Genomic DNA, 23,171 nt, shown 5'->3' on the forward strand with positions numbered 1-23,171 from the left:
TGCTTTTCCTCTATGGAGGACCATTCTTTTACTTTCAATGTTGAGTCAGTTCACCTATTTCTCTCCACCTCAAGAAGCAAACACTTGTGTGAATTGTGCATTGATTCCTACATACTTGCATATTGCATTTGTTATATTATTCTATGTTGACAATTATCCATGAGATATACATGTTACAAGTTGAAAGCAACCGCTGAAACTTAATCTTCCTTTGTGTTGCTTCAATACCTTTACTATGAATTATTGCTTTATGAGTTAACTCTTATGCAAGACTTATTGATGCTTGTCTTGAAGTGCTATTCATGAAAAGTCTTTGCTATATGATTCACTTGTTTACTCATGTCATATACATTGTTTTGATCGCTGCATTCACTACATATGCTTTACAAATAGTATGATCAAGATTATGATGGCATGTCACTCCAGAAATTATCTGTGTTATCGTTTTACCTGCTCGGGACGAGCAGAACTAAGCTTGGGGATGCTGATACGTCTCCGACGTATCGATAATTTCTTATGTTCCATGCCACATTATTGATGTTATCTACATGTTTTATGCACACTTTATGTCATATTCGTGCATTTTCTGGAACTAACCTATTAACAAGATGCCGAAGTGCCAGTTCCTGTTTTCTGCTGTTTTTGGTTTCAGAAATCCTAGTAACGAAATATTCTCGGAATCGGACGAAATCAACGCCAAAGATCTTAGAATCCCCGGAAGCATCCAGAACACACGAGAGGGACCAGAGGGGGGGGGGCACAGGCCCACCACACCATACCCTGGCGCGGCCTAGGGGGGGCCCGCGCCCCCCTATGGTTTGGCCAGCCCTTCAGCCTTCCTGCGCCGCCTCTTCGCCTATATAAAGCCCCTGACCTAAAAACCTCGATACGAATTGACGAAACTCCAGAAAGACTCCAGGGGCGCCGCCGCCATCGCGAAACTCCAATTCGGGGGACAGAACTCTCTGTTCCGGCACCCTGCCGGACGGGGAATTGCCCCCGGAGCCATCTCCACCGCCGTCTTCACCGCCATCTTCACCGCCATCGCTGCCCCCATGATGAGGAGGGAGTAATTCACCCCTGAGGCTGAGGGCTTCGCTGTAGCTATGTGGTTCATCTCTCTCCCATGTACCTCAATACAATGATCTCATGAGCTGCTTTACATGATTGAGATTCATATGAGTTTTGTATCACTATTATCTATGTGCTACTCTAGCAAAGTTATTAAAGTAGTTCTATTCCTCCTGCACGTGTGTAAAGGTGACAGTGTGTGCACCGTGTTAGTACTTGGTTTATGCTATGATCATGATCTCTTGTAGATTGCGAAGTTAACTATTGCTATGATAATATTGATGTGATCTATTCCTCCTACATATGCATGAAGGTGACAGTGTGCATGCTATGTTAGTACTTGGTTTAGTCTGTTGATCTATCTTACACTACAAGGTTACTAAAATATGAACACTAATTGTGGAGCTTGTTAACTCCGGCATTGAGGGTTCGTGTAATCCTACGCAATGTGTTCATCATCCAACAAAAGTGTAGAGTATGCATTTATCTATTCTGTTATGTGATCAATGTTGAGAGTGTCCACTAGTGAAAGTGTAATCCCTAGGCCTTGTTCTTAAATACTGCTATCGCTGCTTGTTTACTGTTTTACTGTGTTACTACTGCTGCAATACTACCACCATCAACTACACGCCAGCAAGCTATTTTCTGGCACCGTTGTTACTGCTCATATATATTCATACCACCTGTATTTCACTATCTCTTCGCCGAACCAGTGCACCTACTAGGTGTGTTGGGGACACAAGAGACTTCTTGCTTTGTGGTTGCAGGGTTGCATGAGAGGGATATCTTTGACCTCTTCCTCCCTGAGTTCGATAAACCTTGGGTATCCACTTAAGGGAAAACTTGCTGCTGTTCTACAAACCTCTGCTCTTGGAGGCCCAACACTGTCTACAGGAAAGGAGGGGGAACGTAGACATCAATTTGCTAGAGCTGGGAGAGGCCAAGAACACTACAGTTCTATGGCGAAAGGAATTCATTGTGATTCCGGGTTGGAAGGTGCCAACAAGGTCTCCACCGAGCCAGCATTCTCCACCGATGCAGCCGTCTCCAGTGCGTGAGCCTTCCCCGCCGGCGCGTGAGCCTTCCCCGCCGGCGCGTGAGCCATCTCCGCCGCCGCGTGAGCCTTCCCCGCCGGCGCGTGAGCCATCTCCGCCGCCGCGTGAGCCTTCTCCGCCGCCCAAGTATAAGAGGAAAATTAGGCGGACCGCTACGACACAGCTGAGTCGTAACAAATCACCGAGACGCAAACAAGAGCCCCTCCCAAGAGTGCCTAAGGTTGCTCCCAAGAGACCTTATGACTATACAGTTGAGGAAAATGCCAAGAACGTAGCTGAACAGCACAAGCAACAAATGTTGAAACTTAAAAAGCCCCAGCTTGAGCCGGAGCCAGCTATATCTCTGGAAAAGAAGTTGAAACTGCTGAAGAACCTTCATCAACCTGAGCCAAGTCTTTCATCGAACTATGACCGGTCTATTCGCAAGTCAAATGTGTTAGCAAAAGAGCGGTGGGAAAAAAGTAAGGTAGATGGGAAACCAGTTCCCCAGCTTGGAGCCCAGAAAAACTCGTGCCCCCCGCTCCAAGTGTATCCCGATGTCCTAGCGTGCCTTGATCCAACGATGGTAAAACTATACAAAGATGAGGCAGATGCGGCCGGTATGAGTATTCCTGAGTACTTAAGCCGCATCGAATTCATGGCCACGGACGATGTCCAATTAGCATACCATTACACATACGGGGAACCTCTTGTCAGAGCTGCGGAGTTGCCTAATCTATCAACACAGCTGCGAAGACTACATAATTGGTACTTGGATGCATGTAAGGACGGCCAGAACTGGATCATGGTGGCAATAAGAGATGAGCACTACGGGCGAACTGACGTGATGGACATCGAATTTTGTGAATTATTTCAGTTATTCAACCAAGACGCCCTCGACAAATCTCTGCTGAGTGCATAGTGTCTGTAAGTATTATTTATGTAATTAAGTCTCTACCGCGACTCGTCCATTATTGCTAGCATATAACCATACTCTCACTGTATTATGCAGAATGAAGATTCGCGAATGCCGCAAGGGGCAAATCTATGATCTTGGGTTCGTTGACCCATATACCGTGAATGGGTATACTGTCGACAACTCTCCCAAGGACACGGAGAATAACTTGGTACATGTCTTAAGGAAAAACTCATACAAAAGGGCAATACTATTTCCTTACAACTTCGCGTGAGTGTTACTCTCTTCACACATTAAATCTTTTTCGCTTACTCCATGTGTTAAGTGTAATTGATGAGTTATATGCATTTATATATATGTGTGTGTCCGCAGGTTTCACTATATCCTGCTAGTCATTGAACCCGACACCGGGATAGTAGAAGTCATGGACTCGAAGAGTAAACCCCTTGAGGCGTGGGGGGACATGGCTGATATCCTCCACAAGGCTTGGAAACGGTTCACCAACAAAGCTCCGGGTTTAAAGAATAAAGATCTTCGAATAAAACATGTACCGGTAAGTACTAATGGCTAGGCCGCGCATCTCTTTGATTCTAGTTTCAATACAATTATTATCATCCTTGATTATATATATATTATTTTGATTGAACTTTGTTCTCATAAAGTGCTTGAGGCAAGAGGACGGGAATAATTTATGCGGGTTCTACGTTTGCGAGTTCATCCGCCAGAATACCCATCATGTGAGGGACATTTTGGAACAACTTGATGTAAGTAATTAAACAACATTCATGGCTTTATTTTATCACCTTGTGTTTCATTCACATACACACATATATATATATACTGACCATCGTACCTTCTTCAAATTATCAGATCGAACGGTTGCGGGACGGTCTTCTAGCAACAGAGCGTGTACGAGCAATTCAAGAAGAACTGGCGGGGTTCTTACTTGAGCAAGTCATAGCTCCAGATGGAGAACACTATGTGGACAACCGCCAATATCAATGTTGATGTAGACATATATATATATATGCATGAACGTGTGTCACTTTGATCGATATATGTAATACAATGGTTTCCTATATATATATTTGAATTGTTTGCATTAATATTATACCGTGTTTCGAATGGACGCAGAGTCTGCCGCGGCAGCGTTTTAGTGAAAATTCCTGCCGCGGCAGGGAATGGCACCAAAACCCTGCCGCGGCACAACCCTTTTGCACCGGTTCGTATTACGAACCGGTGCAAAAGGTCCCCCGCCGGACTCTCCACAGACGGCCACGTGGTGCCCCCTTTAGCACCGGTTTGTAACAGAACCGGTGCAAAAGGGGGGGGGGGGGGGGGCCTTTTGCACCGGATGGTTTGCACCGGTTGGCCATCCGGTGCATATGGGCCTTTTGAACCGGTGCAAAAGAGCAGTTTTCCACTAGTGTATATGATTGAAAATAGCAATCAATATCTTATACAAATTTTATTGTTTCTATTGTTATTGTAGAATTGATTATGAAGAGGCACATTTCATTATATGTATGTACTGAACTTCAATGTTGCCAATATATTGGCTATGTATGTTACTCATTTAGAAAAATTAATCATATTTAGGGGAGGCACAAAATTTTTTTTTTGAGGTGTGCCCACCCTTCAACTTTTTTCTACGTCCGCCACTGGTTGAAATGATCTACGCGCGACTGGCTGTCGCTGTTTTCGACGTGTCAGTGAATCACCACGCAAGTTGAAGGAAATCTAGTGTAGATGGCACGGTGCAGATTGTGTTTTTCAAGCCTGCCGCCAGGTCAGCGTACGTGTACAACATCTCTTGTCTTGCATACTTTATAGGGAAACGTAGATAGGCAGCATACCGCGCGGAGAGAGGCGGCTGCGCATCAGTGCATGCTAACCAGGCGAATGAAGCATGTTTGCCATCGTTAACTTATTGATGACAGATGCAACAGCGCAACTACCCTGTCTTATGTGATTCAGTTTCACCCTTGTCTGAATAACGATATTTGTAGCCCAGACCTGTTATTCAGCGCCAACAATTTTTTGTTGTCAATTCAACGTTTTGTTTTGGGTTGAGTGGACCAACAATTGAACGTTTGGTTTTGGGTTGAGTTGACAGTTTGGTTTGCATGTAGTTATGAGCAAAGCGACGGGATGGTGTGTGGTTTGGTCTCGAACTGTAAGATCTATTGGATAATTAGGCACAATTTTCATGATTAATTCCAGAATATTAAGCATGACGATAATAACTACTAACATGTGAAACTCGATCATACTAGATGCATTGATCAACATGAACAGTAGCAGAGCAAACAGTACAACATCCATCGCTAAACAGATCGAGTTATGTCGCACGTACCGATCTGGTGGAGGTGGCGGTGAAGGTGTAGCAGACGATGTCGCAGCAGTAACGTTGTTAATGACAACGTTGTTGACGACAGGTCGAAATAGACAGCATTGAAGACGACGGTAGGCAGCACCGCCCGACTTGGACGGAAGGCGACCCATGATGAAGAGCTTGAGCAGTCGCGCGGAGCGCTTCCCAAAAACCTAATTCGCTCTCTCCCGTAAAGGATCGCAAGGATGAGCGGTTCCGGAGACCTGCTCTCCCGTTCGCCGATGCAAGTCGGCTCGCGGGATGGAGTAGGCTACGATGGTGTATTAGATATGATTCTGCGGTAGCCGGCCAGGAGATTATATAGGCTCAGGAAACCCTAGGGAACGTGGGGCACGCCCACGTAGCGCGCACGTTTCGAGTCGGTTATAGATAGCCCATGGTCCGGGAGCGACCCGAACCGACTAACTGCGACACGTCCGTCTAGGACTCTATTCGTTTTCCAGAACTGCACAAAGAAAGGAAAGTCTCGGCTCGAGGCTTCACCACTCACCACGAGCGTGGCGCGCGTCGTGACGTGTCGTGTCACGTCGTGTCGAGTCGTGTCGAGACGAGCGAGCGAGGAGGAGGAGCGCGCGTGAACCACTCCTATTCTTACTCACTTACTAGTGGTGGAACAACCCACCTTATAAGGTGGTCTAACTTCCTCCCAACTTTCCATGTGGGACTAAACTTCCCACCTCTTGCCACTCCCTAGTGAGATGCCACCAACTTGGGCTCAAACTCACAAGGCTGTCACTATGTGAGCTTTGAGATTTATAGGGAAATCGGAAATCTACTATGGGCCACTTAGTGTGGGCCCAATATTTCAACAATCCCCCACCAGATCTCAAATCCCCATTTAGAGATTTACCAATACTCACTGCTTGTTTATATACCAGTGTTTCAGCGGAGACTGTTAAGTTGAACTTCCACCTAGAACCTTAAGCTACATCCATTCACACTTGAACAATGGACTAAGCCTTGAATTGCAAGTTTTGCGTGAACAGGGTTTCACCCAAAGTCATGACCAGCACATGGCTGTCAGTAGCCTACCCCGCGGGTGAAGCATATGCGTCATACTTCGTGGTCTCTTCATGAGTTTACTAGAGATCACTCAAATCTCATAGATTGCGACGTTTGACAATCGGACTCATATAGATGTGTTAGTTCAAGAATGCTCTGTAGGACAACATCTTTGCTAAAATAGCTAACATAAACACATTAAGGCTTGTTGCCAACCTGCCTTACAGCAATTGAGAGTTGTGCATCTTCACATAGAGAGAGTTACATAATACTCTCCTCAATTAAACCACTAGTTTGTTCTTCCCAGGTCCTAATTCACGGGATCTCCGATCACAAAGGTTGGGTTGCCACTATGGTGTAATATCAACGGGTCTCAAACCCATCTCCTTCGATGCACTTTCTATCACATTACGTGATAGTCCTTTTGTAAAGGGATCTGCCAGGTTTTTGTCTGTTTGAATATATGTAACAGTTATTACTCCGGAGTTTCGCAATTTCCTGACAGACTTCAAATGTCTCTTGACGTGTCTTGATGACTTCGCGTTATCCTTAGAATTGTTCACTTTGACAATTACAGTTTGATTTTCACAATTCAAAAGGATTGCTGGTACAGGTTTTTCAACCACAGGCAAGTCCATCAAGAGCTCACACAACCATTCTGATTCAACAGTGGTTGTGTCCAAAGCAGTAAGTTCTGCTTCCATAGTTGACCTCATCAATATGGTTTTCTTACAAGATCTCCATGACACTGCGCCACCTACAAAGGTAAATACATACCCGCTAGTGGCGTAGAGATCAGCTACATCAGAGATTCAATTTGAATCACTATATCCTTCAAGCACAGCCGGGTGCCCTGAATAGTTGATGTCTATGCACGCTTCTTTTCCTGTAGACAGTGTTGGGCCTCCAAGAGCAGAGGTTTGTAGAACAGCAGCAAGTTTTCCCTTAAGTGGATCACCCAAGGTTTATCGAACTCAGGGAGGAAGAGGTCAAAGATATCCCTCTCAACCAACCCTGCAATCACGATACAAGAAGTCTCTTGTGTCCCCAACACACCTAATACACTTGTCAGATGTATAGGTGCACTAGTTCGGCGAAGAGATAGTGAAATACAAGTAATAGGGATGTATATGAGCGGTAATAGCAATCTGAAATAAATATGGCAGCGAGTAAACCTGCAGTGGAACAGTAAATAAACGGAGATTCGATGTTCGGAAACAAGGCCTAGGGATCATACTTTCACTAGTGGACACTCTCAACAGTGATCACATAATAAAACCACTCTACACTCTTTTGTTGGATGACAAACACCATTAATTGTGTAGGGCTACAAAAGCACCTCAATGTCGGAGTTCACAAGCTCCACAACATTCGATGTTCATATTTAAGTAACCTTAGAGTGCATGATAGACCAACGCAATTATACCGAGTACTAACATAGCATGCACACTGTCACCATCAGGCTATGAAAGGAGGAATAGATCACATCAATACTATCATAGTAATAGTTAACTTCATAATCTACAAGAGATCACAATCATAAACTACGCCAAGTACTACATGATGCACACACTGTCACCATTACATCATGGAGGAGGAATAGAGTACTTTAATAACATCACTAGAGTAGCACATAGATTAATAGTGATACAAAGCTCATCATATGAATCTCAATCATGTAAGGCAGCTCATGAGATCATTGTATTGAAGTACATGGGAGAGAGAGATTGACCACATAGCTACCGGTACAGCCCTTAGCCTCGATGAAGAACTACTCCCTCCTCATGGGAGACAGCAGCGTTGATGAAGATGGCGGTGGTGTCGATGGAGATGCCTTCCGGGGGCACTTCCCCGTCCCGGCGGCGTGCCGGAACAGAGACTCCTGTCCCTCAGATCTTGGCTTCGCGATGGCGGCGGCTCTGGAAGGTTTCTCGTACCGTGGCTTATTCGTCTCAAAGATTTAGGTCAAGGAGGCTTAAATAGGCGAAGAGTCAGAGTCGGAGGGGGTCTGGTGGCTCCACACAACAGGGGGGCGCGGCCCCCCTCTTGGCCGCGCCGCCACCACGTTTGGTGGCCCTGGGCCTCTCCTCTAGCCCCTCTTCGGTGCTCCGGAAGCTTCCTTGAAATATAAGATACTGGGCGTTGATTTCGTCCAATTCCGAGAATATTTCCTTACTAGGATTTCTGAAACCAAAAACAACAGAAAACAGGAACTGGCACTTCGGCATCTCGTCAATAGGTTAGTTCCGTAAAATGCATCAAAATGATATAAAGTGTGAACAAAACATGTAGGTATTGTCATAAAACAAGCATGGAACATCAGAAATTATAGATACGTTGGAGACGTATCAGCATCCCCAAGCTTAGTTCCTACTCGTCCTCGAGTAGGTAAACGATAACAAAGATAATTTCTGAAGTGACATGCTACCAACATAATCTTGATCCAATAATGATGTAAAGCATATGAACTGAGATCAAATCACTCAAAGCAAATGTCTATATTGATATAAGAGATGATAATGCAAGAGTTAAACAAGCTAGAAGTTTTCATGAACTATTGCTTCAAAGACATGAAACCGTACAAAGTTCATTAAAGATGTGTTAAGTATCCAGCATAGAAGTTCTATCCTTCATTCCAAGCATCAAGTAAATTTTCACAACATAAGAAGGATTCAGTCAAGTAAACATAAGCATGAACGTCATGAATCAACTGTTTCGAAGTCTACTCAACCGGTGAGCGCAAGCATTTGGTATTAGCACCAGGATGTTATGGCATAAAGAACGTTAATGGGGGTTTGGAAGGCCAAATGGAAGAAAGTCTTACAAAACTATAAGTGATCATTAGACAAGAGGAAGTCTTATGATCGAAGCTATGCAAGGAGTAGTGATTGCCATGCAACGGATGCACATAGAGCTATATGTGTATGAAAGCTCTCCAATGGAACTAGTGGGGGTGCATCCAACTTGGTTGCTCACGAAGACCTAGAGCACTTTTGAGGAAGCTCATCACTGGAATATACAATCCAAGTTCTATAGTGTAAATTCCCCACATAGTTATACTAGTAAAACATGAAAACTCTCTCATATGGAATATAGGTGCTAAACATGAGCACAAATGATGACTATGAATAATGTAGGTGCTAAAATATGAGCACAAGTGTGGATAAAAGATAGTAATGCTGCCCCTTTTTTCTTTATTCTCTTTTTTTCTTTTTCTTTTTCTTTTCTTTTCTATTTATTTCTTTCTTTCTTTTCTTTTTCTCTTTTTGATGGCCTCCATGGCTCTTTTCACTTTTAGGGGCAACATCCTAATATGACAACACACTTTTTGGTACAAATTACTCATAATGAATGAAACATGATGTATAAAACTGTATGCCTCTGCTAGTGTAGCAGGATGTGCAATGATCTAGCGTAACATGGGTAAACCACACATCAGCTGTATAGAATCATGCAAAGCAATATATAAATAATGAATGACAACATGGCATGTAATGTAAAATGGAAGTTGCATGGCAATATATCTCGGAAGAGCTATGGAAATGCTGTGGTAGGTAGGTATGGTGGCTGTTTTGAGGAAGATGTATGGCTTATGTGTAGGAGAACAAGAGAAAGTTCTCCCACGGGTTTGGATGTACTGGCGAAGTATGCACAATTCTCAATGTGAACAAAAGGCAATGCACAGTGCCGAAGAGGCTAGCAAATTTGGATGGTGGAAGTGCCAAAAACCGTAGCTTAACATTAGTCAAAAAGAACTCACAAGCTTATTGCAAACAACTAGCAGGTTCATCATTACGAGCATGATTAAAATTTACTCCAAGGAGGGCCGTTCACGGTGGCACAAGTACCCCGCTAGCTCCCTCGACCTTCAGCACAACTTAGTTATTACGATGAACTCTCAGACATGGAAAGCTATCAAGTCCAACTACACCTTCAACTATTTAAATAGAGTTTGTAGTACGGCACAAGCTTAAAGACAACAATCCACTACTAATTTTAACTTATTCATCCAACAAGCTTTACCATGTAAATACCTCAAAACATTTGCAAAGAATCAAGTTATCAAAGCTCAATGATCTACAAGATTATGCAAGTGTTTCATTATACCACTACCACATGTAACATTTCCTGAACCGACCAAATAACAATGAACGAAGCAGTTTCAACCTTCACCATGAACATTAAAAGCTAAGAACACATGTGTTCATATGAACCAGCGGAGCGTGTCTCTCTCCCATATAAGCATTTATTCAGAGAATGAAAACAACAAAAACGAAAATAAAAGCACACATACGCTCCAAGTAAAGTACACAAGATGTGACGGAATAAAAATATAGTTTCAATAGAAGAAACCTGATAAATTGTTGATGAAGGGGATGCCTTGGGCATTGATGTCTACTAATGCTTCTTTTCCTGTAGACAGTGTTGGGCCTCCAAGAGCAGAGGTTTGTAGAACAGCAGCAAGTTTCCCTTAAGTGAATCACCCAAGGTTTATCGAACTCAGGGAGGAAGAGGTCAAAGATATCCCTGTCAAGCAACCCTGCAATCACGATACAAGAAGTCTCTTGTGTCCCCAACACACCTAATACACTTGTCAGATGTATAGGTGCACTAGTTCGGCGAAGAGATAGTGAAATACAAGTAGTATGAATGAATATGAGCAGTAGTAACGGCGCCAGAAAATAACTTACTGGCGTGCAGTTGATGATAGCAATATTGCAGGAAGTACAGATGCAGTAGAACAGTAAATAAGCGATGATTGCAGTATTTCGAAACAAGGCCTAGGGATCATACTTTAACTAGTGGACACTCTCATCATTGATCACATAATAAAACCACTCTACACTGTCTTGTTGGATGATGAACACCATTAATTGTGTAGGGCTACAAGAGCACCTCAATGCCGGAGTTAACAAGCTCCACAACATTCGATGTTCATATTTAAATAACCTTAGAGTGCATGATAGACCAACGCAATTATACCAAGTACTAACATAGCATGCACACTGTCACCATCATACTATGAAAGGAGGAATAGATCACATCAATACTATCATAGTAATAGTTAACTTCATAATCTACAAGAGATCACAATCATAAACTACGCCAAGTACTACATGATGCACACACTGTCACCATTACATCATGGAGGAGCAATAGAGTACTTTAATAACATCACTAGAGTAGCACATAGATTAATAGTGATACAAAGCTCATCATATGAATCTCAATCATGTAAGGCAGCTCATGAGATCATTGTATTGAAGTACATGGGAGAGAGAGATTAACCACATAGCTACCGGTACAGCCCTTAGCCTCGATGAAGAACTACTCCCTCCTCATTGGAGACCGCAGCGTTGATGAAGATGGCGGTGGTGTCGATGGAGATGCCTTCCAGGGGCACTTCCCCGTCCCGGCGGCGTGCCGGAACAGAGACTCCTGTCCCTCGGATCTTGGCTTCGCGATGGCGGCGGCTCTGGAAGGTTTCTCGTACCGTGGCTTATTCCTATCGAAGATTTAGGTCAGGGGGCTTCTTATAGGCGAAGAGTCGGAGTCGGAAGGGCTGCGGTGGCTCCACACAATAGGGGGGCGCGCCCCCCTTGGGCTGCGCCGCCACCCTGTGTGGTGGCCTTGTGGCTCTCCTCTGGTCCCTCTCGGGTGTTCTGGAAGCTTCGTGGAATTATAAGATGTTGGGCGTTGATTTCGTCCAATTCCGGGAATATTTCCTTACTAGGATTTCTGAAACCAAAAACAGCAGAAAACAAGAACTGGCACTTCGGCATCTCGTCAATAGGTTAGTTCCAGAAAACGCATAAAATCATCATAAAGTGTGAACAAAACATGTAGGTATTGTCATAAACCAAGCATGGAACATAAGAAATTATCGATACGTTGGAGACGTATCAGCATCCCCAAGCTTAGTTCCTACTCGTCCTCGAGTAGGTAAACGATAACAAAGATAATTTCTGAAGTGACATGCTACCAACATGATCTTAATCATACTATTGTAAAGCATATGAGATGAATGCAGCGATTCAAAGCAATGATAAAGATAATGATTCAACAAGTGAATCATATAGCAAAGACTTTTCATGAATAGTACTTTCAAGACAAGCATCAATGAGTCTTGCATAAGAGTTAACTCATAAAGCAATAGATTCTAAATAAAGGCATTGAAGCAACACAAAGGAAGATTAAGTTTCAGCGGTTGCTTTCAACTTTCAACATGCATATCTCATGGATAATTGTCAACATAAAGTAAAATAACAAGTGCAATAAGTAAGCATGTAAGAATCAATGCACAGTTGACACAAGTGTTTGCTTCTAAGATGGAAGGAAGTAGGTAAACTGACTCAACATTAAAGTAAAAGAATGGCCCTTCGAAGAGGGAAGCATGGATTGCTATATTTGTGCTAGAGCTTTTATTTTGAAAACATAGAAACAATTTTGTCAACGGTAGTAATAAAGCATATGTATTATGTATAAGATATCCTACAAGTTGCAAGCCTCATGCATAGATTACCAATAGTGCCCGCACCTTGTCCTAATTAGCTTGGATTTACATGGATTATCATTGCATAACATATGTTTTAACCAAGTATCACAAAGGGGTACCTCTATGCCGCATGTACAAAGGTCTAAGGAGAAAGCTCGCATTGGATTTCTCGCTTTTGATTTTTCTCAACTTAGACATCCATACCGGGACAACATAGACAACAGATAATGGACTCCTCTTTAATGCATAAGCATTCAACAACAAATAATATTCTCATAAGAGATTGAGGATTGTTGTCCAAAACTGAAACTTCCACCATGGAACATGGCTTTAGTTAGCGGCCCAATGTTCTTCTCTAACAATATGCATGCTCAAACCATTCAACTCATGATAAATCACCCTTACTTCAGACAAGACGAACATGCATAGCAACTCACATGATATTCAACAAAGGATAGTTGATGGCGTCCCCAGGAACATGGTTATCGCTCAACAAGCAACTTATTAGGAAATAAGATACATAAGTAGATATTCAATACCACAATAGTTTTTAGGCTATTTTTCCCATGAGCTATATATTGCAAAGACAAAGAATGGAATTTTAAAGTTAGCACTCAAGCAATTTACTTTGGAATGGCAGAAAATACCATGTAGTAGGCAGGTATGGTGGACACAAATGGCATAGTGTTTGGCTCAAGGATTTGGATGCATGAGAAGTAATCCCTCTCAATACAAGGCTTAGGCTAGCAAGGTTGTTTGAAGCAAACACAAGTATGAACTAGTACAGCAAAACTTACATAAGAACATATTGCAAGCATTATAAGACTCTACACTGTCCTCCTTGTTGCTCAAACCCTTACCAGAAAATATCTAGACCTTAGAGAAACCAATCATGCAAACCAAATTTTAGCAAGTTCTATGTATTTCTTCACTAATAGGTGCAAAGTATATGATGCAAGAGCTTAATCATGAGCACAACAATTGCCAAGTATCAAATTATTCAAGACATTATACCAGTTACCACATGTAGCATTTTCTGTTTGCAACCATATAACAATTAACGAAGTAGTTTCAACCTTCGCCATGAACATTAAAAATAAAGCTAAGAACACTAGTGTTCATATGAACAAGAGGAGCGTGTCTCTCTCCCACACAAGCATGAATTTATTCAAACAAAACGAAAATAAAAACAAACAGACGCTCCAAGTAAAGTACATAAGATGTGACCGAATAAAAATATAGATTCAAGAGAAGTGACCTGATAAGTTGTTGATGAAGAAGGGGATGCCTTGGACATCCCCAAGCTTAGATGCTTGAGTCTTCTTGAAATATGCAGGGATGAACCACGGGGGCATCCCCAAGCTTAGACTTTTCATTCTTCTTAATCATATATCATCCTCCTCTCTTGACCCTTGAAAACTTCCTCCACTCCAAACTCGAAACAAACTCATTAGAGGGTTAGTGCATAATCAAAAATTCAGATGTTCAGAGGTGACACAATCATTCTTAACACTTCTGGACATAGCACAAAGCTACTGAAAGTTAATGGAAAAAAGAAATCCATCCAACATAGCAAAAGAGGCAATGCGAAATAAAAGGCAGAATCTGTCAAAATAGAACAGTCTATAAAGAAGAATTTTTTAGAGGCACTGGACTTGCTCAGATGAAAATGCTCTAATTGAATGAAAGTTGCGTACATATCTAAGGATCACGAAAATTTGCAGATTTTTCTGAGTTACCTAAAGAGAACCCTGCCCAAATTCGTGATAGACAGAAATCTGTTTCTGCGCAGTAATCCAAATCTAGTATCAACCTTGCTATCAAAGACTTCACTTGGCACAACAATGCAATAAAATAAAGATAAGGAGAGGTTGCTACAGTAGTAACAACTTCCAAGACACAAATATAAAACAAAAGTGCTGTAGTAAAATAAAAACATGGGTTATCTCCCAAGAAGTGCTTTCTTTATAGCCATTAAGATGGGCTCAATAATTTTAATGATGCACTCCCAAGAAATAATAGTTGAAGGAAAAGAGAGCATCAAGAAGCAAATTCAAAACACATTTAAATCTAACCCACTTCCTATGCAAAGGAATCTTGTACACAAATGAATTCATGAAGAACAAAGTGACAAGCATAGGAAGATAAAACACGAGTAACTTCAAGATTCTCAACATAAAGAGGGGAAACTTAATATTATTAAGATGCATATAACCATGTTTCCCTCTCTCATAATAACTTTCAGTAGTATCATGAGCAAACTCAACAATATAATTATCACATAAAGCATTCTTATCATGAGTCTCATGCATAAAATTATTACTACTCCCAACATAAGCATAGTCATTCTTATTAATTGTAGTGGGAGCAAATTCAACAAAGTAGCTATCATTATTATTCTCATCATCAAATATAGGAGGCATATTGTAATCATAATTAAACTTATCCTCCATAGTAGGCGGCACCAAAAGACCACTATCATTATAATCATCATAAATAGGAGGCAAAGTATCATCAAAGAAAATTTTCTCCTCAATGCTTGGGGGACTAAAAATATCATGCTCATCAAAACCAGCTTCCCCAAGCTTAGAATTTTCCATATCATTAGCAACAATGGTGTTCAAAGCATTCATACTAATATCATTACTAGCATGCAAATAAGGTTCCATAGGTTTTTCAATTTTCGCATCACACAATTTATGTCTTAACTCAGGAAATAGATTAAAAAGCTCCATGTTGCTTTCCATTATGCCTAACTAGTGAAAAATAAAAACAAGAAACAAAAAGATGCAATTGCAGGATCTAAAGGAAATAGCTTCGAGCACTTACAACGGCACCAGAAAATAACTTAGTTACCTGGGACCGGAGTGTGAGTGCCTTTTACCTTTCCTCCCCGGCAACGGCGCCAGAAAATAGCTTGATGTCTACTAACGCTTCTTTTCCTGTAGACAGTGTTGGGCCTCCAAGAGCAGAGGTTTGTAGAATAGCAGCAAGTTTCCCTTAAGTGAATCACCCAAGGTTTATCGAACTCAGGGAGGAAGAGGTCAAAGATATCCCTCTCAAGCAACCCTGCAATCACGATACAAGAAGTCTCTTGTGTCCCCAACACACCTAATACACTTGTCAGATGTATAGGTGCACTAGTTCGGCGAAGAGATAGTGAAATACAAGTAGTATGAATGAATATGAGCAGTAGTAACGGCGCCAGAAAATAACTTACTGGCGTGCAGTTGATGGTAGCAATATTGCAGGAAGTACAGATGCAGTAGAACAGTAAATAAGCGATGATTGCAGTATTTGAAAACAAGGCCTAGGGATCATACTTTCACTAGTGGACACTCTCATCATTGATCACATAATAAAACCACTCTACACTATCTTGTTGGATGATGAACACCATTAATTGTGTAGGGCTACAAGAGCACCTCAATGCCGGAGTTAACAAGCTCCACAACATTCGATGTTCATATTTAAATAACCTTAGAGTGCATGATAGAACAACGCAATTATACCAAGTACTAACATAGCATGCACACTGTCACCATCATACTATGAAAGGAGGAATAGATCACATCAATACTATCATAGTAATAGTTAACTTCATAATCTACAAGAGATCACAATCATAAACTACGCCAAGTACTACATGATGCACACACTGTCACCATTACATCATGGAGGAGGAATAGAGTACTTTAATAACATCACTAGAGTAGCACATAGATTAATAGTGATACAAAGCTCATCAAATGAATCTCAATCATGTAAGGCAGCTCATGAGATCATTGTATTGAAGTACATGGGAGAGAGAGATTAACCACATAGCTACCGGTACAGCCCTTAGCCTCGATGAAGAACTACTCCCTCCTCATGGGAGACAGCAGCGTTGATGGAGATGGCGGTGGTGTCGATGGAGATGCCTTCCGGGGGCACTTCCCCGTCCCGGCAGCGTGCCGGAACAGAGACTCCTGTCCCCCAGATCTTAGCTTCACGATGGCGGCGGCTCTGGAAGGTTTATCGTACCGTGGCTTATTCCTATCGAAGATTTAGGTCAGGGGGCTTCTTATAGGCGAAGAGTCGGAGTCGGAAGGGCTGCGGTGGCTCCACACAATAGGGGGGCGCGCCCCCCCTTGGGCCGCACCGCCACCCTGTGTGGTGGCCCTGTGGCTCTCCTCTGGTCCCTCTCGGGTGTTCTGGAAGCTTCGTGGAATTATAAGATGCTGGGCGTTGATTTCGTCCAATTCCGAGAATATTTCCTTACTAGGATTTCTGAAACCAAAAACAGCAGAAAACAAGAACTGACACTTCGGCATCTCGTCAATAGGTTAGTTCCGGAAAACGCATAAAATCATCATAAAGTGTGAACAAAACATGTAGCTATTGTCATAAAACAAGAATGGAACATAAGAAATTATCGATACGTTGGAGACGTATCAGGCATCCCCAAGCTTAGATGCTTGAGTCTTCTTGAAATATGCAGGGATGAACCACGGGGGCATCCCCAAGCTTAGACTTTTCACTCTTCTTGATCATATATCATCCTCCTCTCTTGATCCTTGAAAACTTCCTCCACACCAAACTCAAAATAAACTCATTAGAGGGTTAGTGCATAATAAAAAATTCACATGTTCAGAGGTGACACAATCATTCTTAACACTTCTGGACATTGCCCAAAGCTACTGAAAGTTAATGGAACAAAGAAATCCATCCAACACAACAAAAGAGGCAATGCGAAATAAAAGGCAGAATCTGTCAAAACAAAATAGTCCGTAAAGACGAATTTTTCTGGGGCACTAAACTTGCTCAGATGAGAAAACTCAAAACTAATGAAAGTTGCGTACATATCTGAGGATCACTCACGTAAATTGGAAGATTTTTCTGAGTTACCTACAGAGAACCCTGCCCAAATTCTTGACAGCAAGAAATCTGTTTCTGCGCAGAAATCCAAATCTAGTATCAACCTTTTATTAGAGACTTCACTTGGCACAATAATGCAATAAAATAAAGATAAGGAGAGGTTGCTACAGTAGTAACAACTTCCAAGACTCAAATATAAAACAAAGTTGCTGTAGTAAAATAAAAACATGGGTTATCTCCCAAGAAGTGCTTTCTTTATAGCCATTAAGATGGGCTCAGTAATTTTAATGATGCACTCGCAAGAAATAAGAGTTGAAGCAAAAGAGAGCATCAAAATGCAAATTCAAAACAAATTTAAGCCTAACCCACTTCCTATGAAAAGGAATCTTGTAAATAAACAAATTCATGAAGCATAATGCAACAAGCATAGAAAGATAAAACAAGTGTAACTTTAAAAATTTCAGCATATAGAGAGGTGTTTTAGTAACATGAAAATTTCTACAATCATATTTTCCTCTCTCATAAAGATTTTCAGTAGCATCATGAACAAATTCAACAATATAACCATCACATGAAACATTCTTATTCACGTGCATAAAAGTATCATTACTCTCCACATAAGCATAATCAATTTTATTAGTTGTAGTGGGAGCAAATTCAACAAAGTAGCTATCATTATTATTCTCATCAAGTGTAGGAGGCATAGTATAATCATAATAAAATTTATCCTCCATAGTAGGTGGCACCAAAAGACTACTATCATTATAATCACCATAAATAGGAGGCAAAGTATCATCAAAGAAAATTTTCCCCTCCATGCTTGGGGGACTAAAAATATCATGCTCATCAAAACCAGCTTCCCCAAGCTTAGAATTTTCCATATCATTAGCAACAATGGTGTTCAAAGCATTCATACTAATATCATGCAAAATAGGTTTTCTAATTTTCGCATCAAACAATCCATGTCTTAACTCAGGAAATAGATTAAAAAGCTCATAGTTGCTTTCCATTATGCCTAACTAGTGAAATAAAAACAAGAAACAAAAAGATGCAATTGCAGGATCTAAAGGAAATAGCTTCGAGCACTTACAACGGCGCCAGAAAATAACTTAGTTACCTGGGACCGGAGTGTGAGTGCCTTTTACATTTCCTCCCCGGCAACGGCGCCAGAAAATAGCTTGTTGTCTACGCACGCTTCTTTTCCTGTAGACAGTGTTGGGCCTCCAAGAGCAGAGGTTTGTAGAACAGCAGCAAGTTTTCCCTTAAGTGGATCACCCAAGGTTTATCGAACTCAGGGAGGAAGAGGTCAAAGATATCCCTCTCAAGCAACCTTGCAATCACGATACAAGAAGTCTCTTGTGTCCCCAACACACCTAATACACTTGTCAGATGTATAGGTGCACTAGTTCGGCGAAGAGATAGTGAAATACAAGTAATAGGGATGTATATGAGCGGTAATAGCAATCTGAAATAAATATGGCAGCGAGTAAACATGCAGTGGAACAGTAAATAAATGGAGATTCGATGTTCGGAAACAAGGCCCAGGGATCATTCTTTCACTAGTGGACACTCTCAACATTGATCACATAATAAAACCACTCTACACTCTTTTGTTGGATGACAAACACCATTAATTGTGTAGGGCTACAAGAGCACCTCAATGCCGGAGTTAACAAGCTCCACAACATTCGATGTTCATATTTAAGTAACCTTAGAGTGCTTGATAGACCAACACAATTATACCGAGTACTAACATAGCATGCACACTATCACCATCAGGCTATGAAAGGAGGAATAGATCACATCAATACTATCATAGTAATAGTTAACTTCATAATCTAAAAGAGATCACAATCATAAACTACGCCAAGTACTACATGATGCACACACTGTCACCATTACATCATGGAGGAGGAATAGAGTACTTTAATAACATCACTAGAGTAGCACATAGATTAATAGTGATACAAAGCTCATCATATGAATCTCAATCATGTAAGGCAGCTCATGAGATCATTGTATTGAAGTACATGGGAGAGAGATATTGACCACATAGCTACCGGTACAGCCCTTAGCCTCGATGAAGAACTACTCCCTCCTCATTGGAGACAGCAGCGTTGATGAAGATGGCGGTGGTGTCGATGGAGATGCCTTCCGGGGGCACTTCCCCGTCCCGGCGGCGTGCCAGAACAGAGACTCCTGTCCCCCAGATCTTGGCTTCGCGATGGCGGCGGCTCTGGAAGGTTTCTCGTACCGTGGCTTATTCGTCTCAAAGATTTAGGTCAGGGAGGCTTAAATAGGCGAAGAGTCGGAGTCTGAGGGGGTCTGGTGGCTCCACACAACAGGGGGTGCGGCCCCCCTCTTGGCCGCGCCGCCACCACGTGTGGTGGCCCTGGGCCTCTCCTCTGGCCCCTCTTCGGTGCTCTGGAAGCTTCCTTGAAATATAAGATACTGGGTGTTGATTTCGTCCAATTCCGAGAATATTTCCTTACTAGGATTTCTGAAACCAAAAACAGCAGAAAACAGGAACTGGCACTTCGGCATCTCGTCAATAGGTTAGTTCCGGAAAATGCATCAAAATGATATAAAGTGTGAACAAAACATGTAGGTATTGTCATAAAACAAGCATGGAACATCAGAAATTATAGATACGTTGGAGACGTATCAATAGTGAATCCCATAACTCATTGTACCTCATAGGTAGCGCATGACCCTATCAAGTGCATGCCAATGATCAGTACCCGGGTTTGACATGAATCTACTCAACTTGCTAACAGCAAAAGTGATGTCAGGTCTAGTCGCGCTCGCTAAGTACATGAGTGAGCCAACGATTTGAGAATATCTCAATTGATCTACGGCAATCCTCCGGTTCTTGCGCAATGTTACACTGGGATCATAAGGTGTTGGAGAAGACTTGCTATCTATATAGCCGAACCGGCTTAAGATCTTCTCAACATAATGGGATTGCGTTAGAGTAATCCCACTCTCGTTCTTAATAAGCTTGATGTTCAGAATCACATTAGCTTCTCCTAGATCCACTACAAGAAAAGTTCTGATAGACAACGTCCCAAAATCGTCCGCTAAGGGGTATTTTTCGTCGCCGATGGGCCTAACCCGACGATATGGGTTCTGTTGTCGAAACTGCGTCAGGCAAATTCCTACCACGTTTTTCTCGGTCCGTTGCGCTTGGGCGCCCTTCAGCCACGGAAAATCGGACCGTTGCATCCGGGAGCCCGTTGACTGCTGATGTCATGCAAACTGCCACGTGGCAGACGCCGTTAACTGTCAGTTAACGGCGTTAACCGGCTGAAACCCCGTGGTAGATGGTAGGCCCACACGAGGCCTGCCACATCTTAAGCGGGCCGGCCCATTAAGTTTGCGGGCCGGGCCGGGCCAGATGACTTAGTTTGACCGGTCAACTATATAGCTGGGCTGGACCATTAGTTACATGGGCCGGGCCTAACCTCTAAGGTTGACTGGTCAAAACATTAATGGGCCGGCCCACTAAGCATGTGGGCCGGGCCGAATGCACTCGTTTGACCGGTCAACCGGCAAAAAGGCCGGCCCACAAGACATGTGGGACCCACTTTCCTGTTATCGGGCCGGCCCATTTTACAAGTGGGGTCCACCTTAAAGCAAGTGGGCCGGCCCAAGAAGTTATTGGGCCAGCCCAATTAGCCTGTGGGTCCCACTTTCCTGCTATCAGGCCGGCCCATTTAGTACGTGGGGTCCACAATAGATCAAATGGGCTGGCCCAACAAAAAAGTGGGCCGGGCCAAAAACACGGGTGGGTCCCACTTTCCTGTTAAAGGGCCGGCCCATTTAGTATGTGGGGTCTACCATATAGCAAATGGGCCGGCCCAGCAAGATAGTGGGCCGGGCCAAAAACACGGGTGGGTCCCACTTTCCTGTTAAAGGGCCGGCCCATTTAGTATGTGGGGTCCACCACATAGCCAGTGGGCCGGCCCAACAAGATAATAGGCCGGGCCAAAAACACAGGTGGGTCCCACTTTCCTATTAAAGGGCCGGCCCATTTAGTATGTGGGGTCCACCACATAGCCAGCGGGCTGGCCCAACAAGAAAGTGGGCTGGGCCAAAAACACAGGTGGGTCCCACTTGCCTGTTAAAGGGCCGGCCCATTTAGTATGTGGGGTCCATCATATAGCAAGTGGGCCGGCCCAACAAGATAGTGGGCTGGCCCAATAAGCATGTGGGCCCACTATCGTGTTAACGGGGCGGCCCAATAAGTAAGTGAGCCGGCCCAAAATGAAAGTGGGTCCCACACTACTGTAAATAGGCCGGCCCAATCTGTTGTAGGGGCCTGGTTATTTGACTAGTCAAATTGCATTAAATTTCATGAGCCTACAATCTGATATCAATGATACACACAATTACATACACAAATAAAATAACTAGGAAAATTACAAGGCAATTAATGTGCCCAAATAAAAAAAAATTACATAGAATCATTGAAGACTTCTATTAGCATCATCAATAACACGTTGACATTTGGCAATCGCCTTGATTGAATCTTGTGTACTCTTGGTCAACATATCAGCTACAGATCTTAAAGCAGCAATACCATGTCTTTTATAAAGTACAACCTTGAGCTATTTACTGTTTGATGAAAAGAATGGTCTAGGTTGACGGCTATGAGAGGATGCAACAGAAGAAAGATCAGAACTTTTTGTGGGCCTCTCTTCTGATGAAGATTGCTTCATCACAACTGCATTCTGATAATAATGCAAAAAGAGTTAAACGATGAACTATGCAAACATGTATTAAGCATTGTCGATATGAGATAGTCACAAGTACTAAGCACAGACTTACATTATATCGTTGCATAGGCTCACCCCGGAACCTTTTTTGCGCTCTATCTTCTACTAAGGACTTCTTCATTACAACTGCATTCTAGTAATATTGCAAACATAGTTACAACAGTGAACTATTCAAACATTTATTATGCAATGTAGATATAAGATAATAACAAGTTGCATAAATAAGACAATGTATGGAACTTGTACTAAGCAGACTTACATCATAATGTTGCACATGGTCGCTTTGGCGAGTATCTTCTAATGATGACTGCTTCACTAAAACCGCATTCTGGTAATATTGCAAACATAGTTATAACAATTAATTATTCAAAAATGTATTACACAATGTAGAGATCAGATAACAGCATGTAGCAGAAATAAGCACAAGATAAGATAAGATGCATGTACTAAGTGACAAGGGATTAACTTGTCAATGCCTATGGGTTGTAGACTAGGGTTTAGTTGAAAGTAGAGGGCAAGTAGATCTCGAAGGTTTCAGCCGAAAAGTACTCGACGATTATGAAAACTAGGGTTTGAGTGACAATGATTCGATGCTTTCTTTGTCCCTCGACTCCCCCTTATA

This window comes from Lolium perenne, chromosome 3, assembly GCF_019359855.2.
Source record: "Lolium perenne isolate Kyuss_39 chromosome 3, Kyuss_2.0, whole genome shotgun sequence".
In the NCBI taxonomy this organism is placed as follows: Eukaryota; Viridiplantae; Streptophyta; class Magnoliopsida; order Poales; family Poaceae; genus Lolium; species Lolium perenne.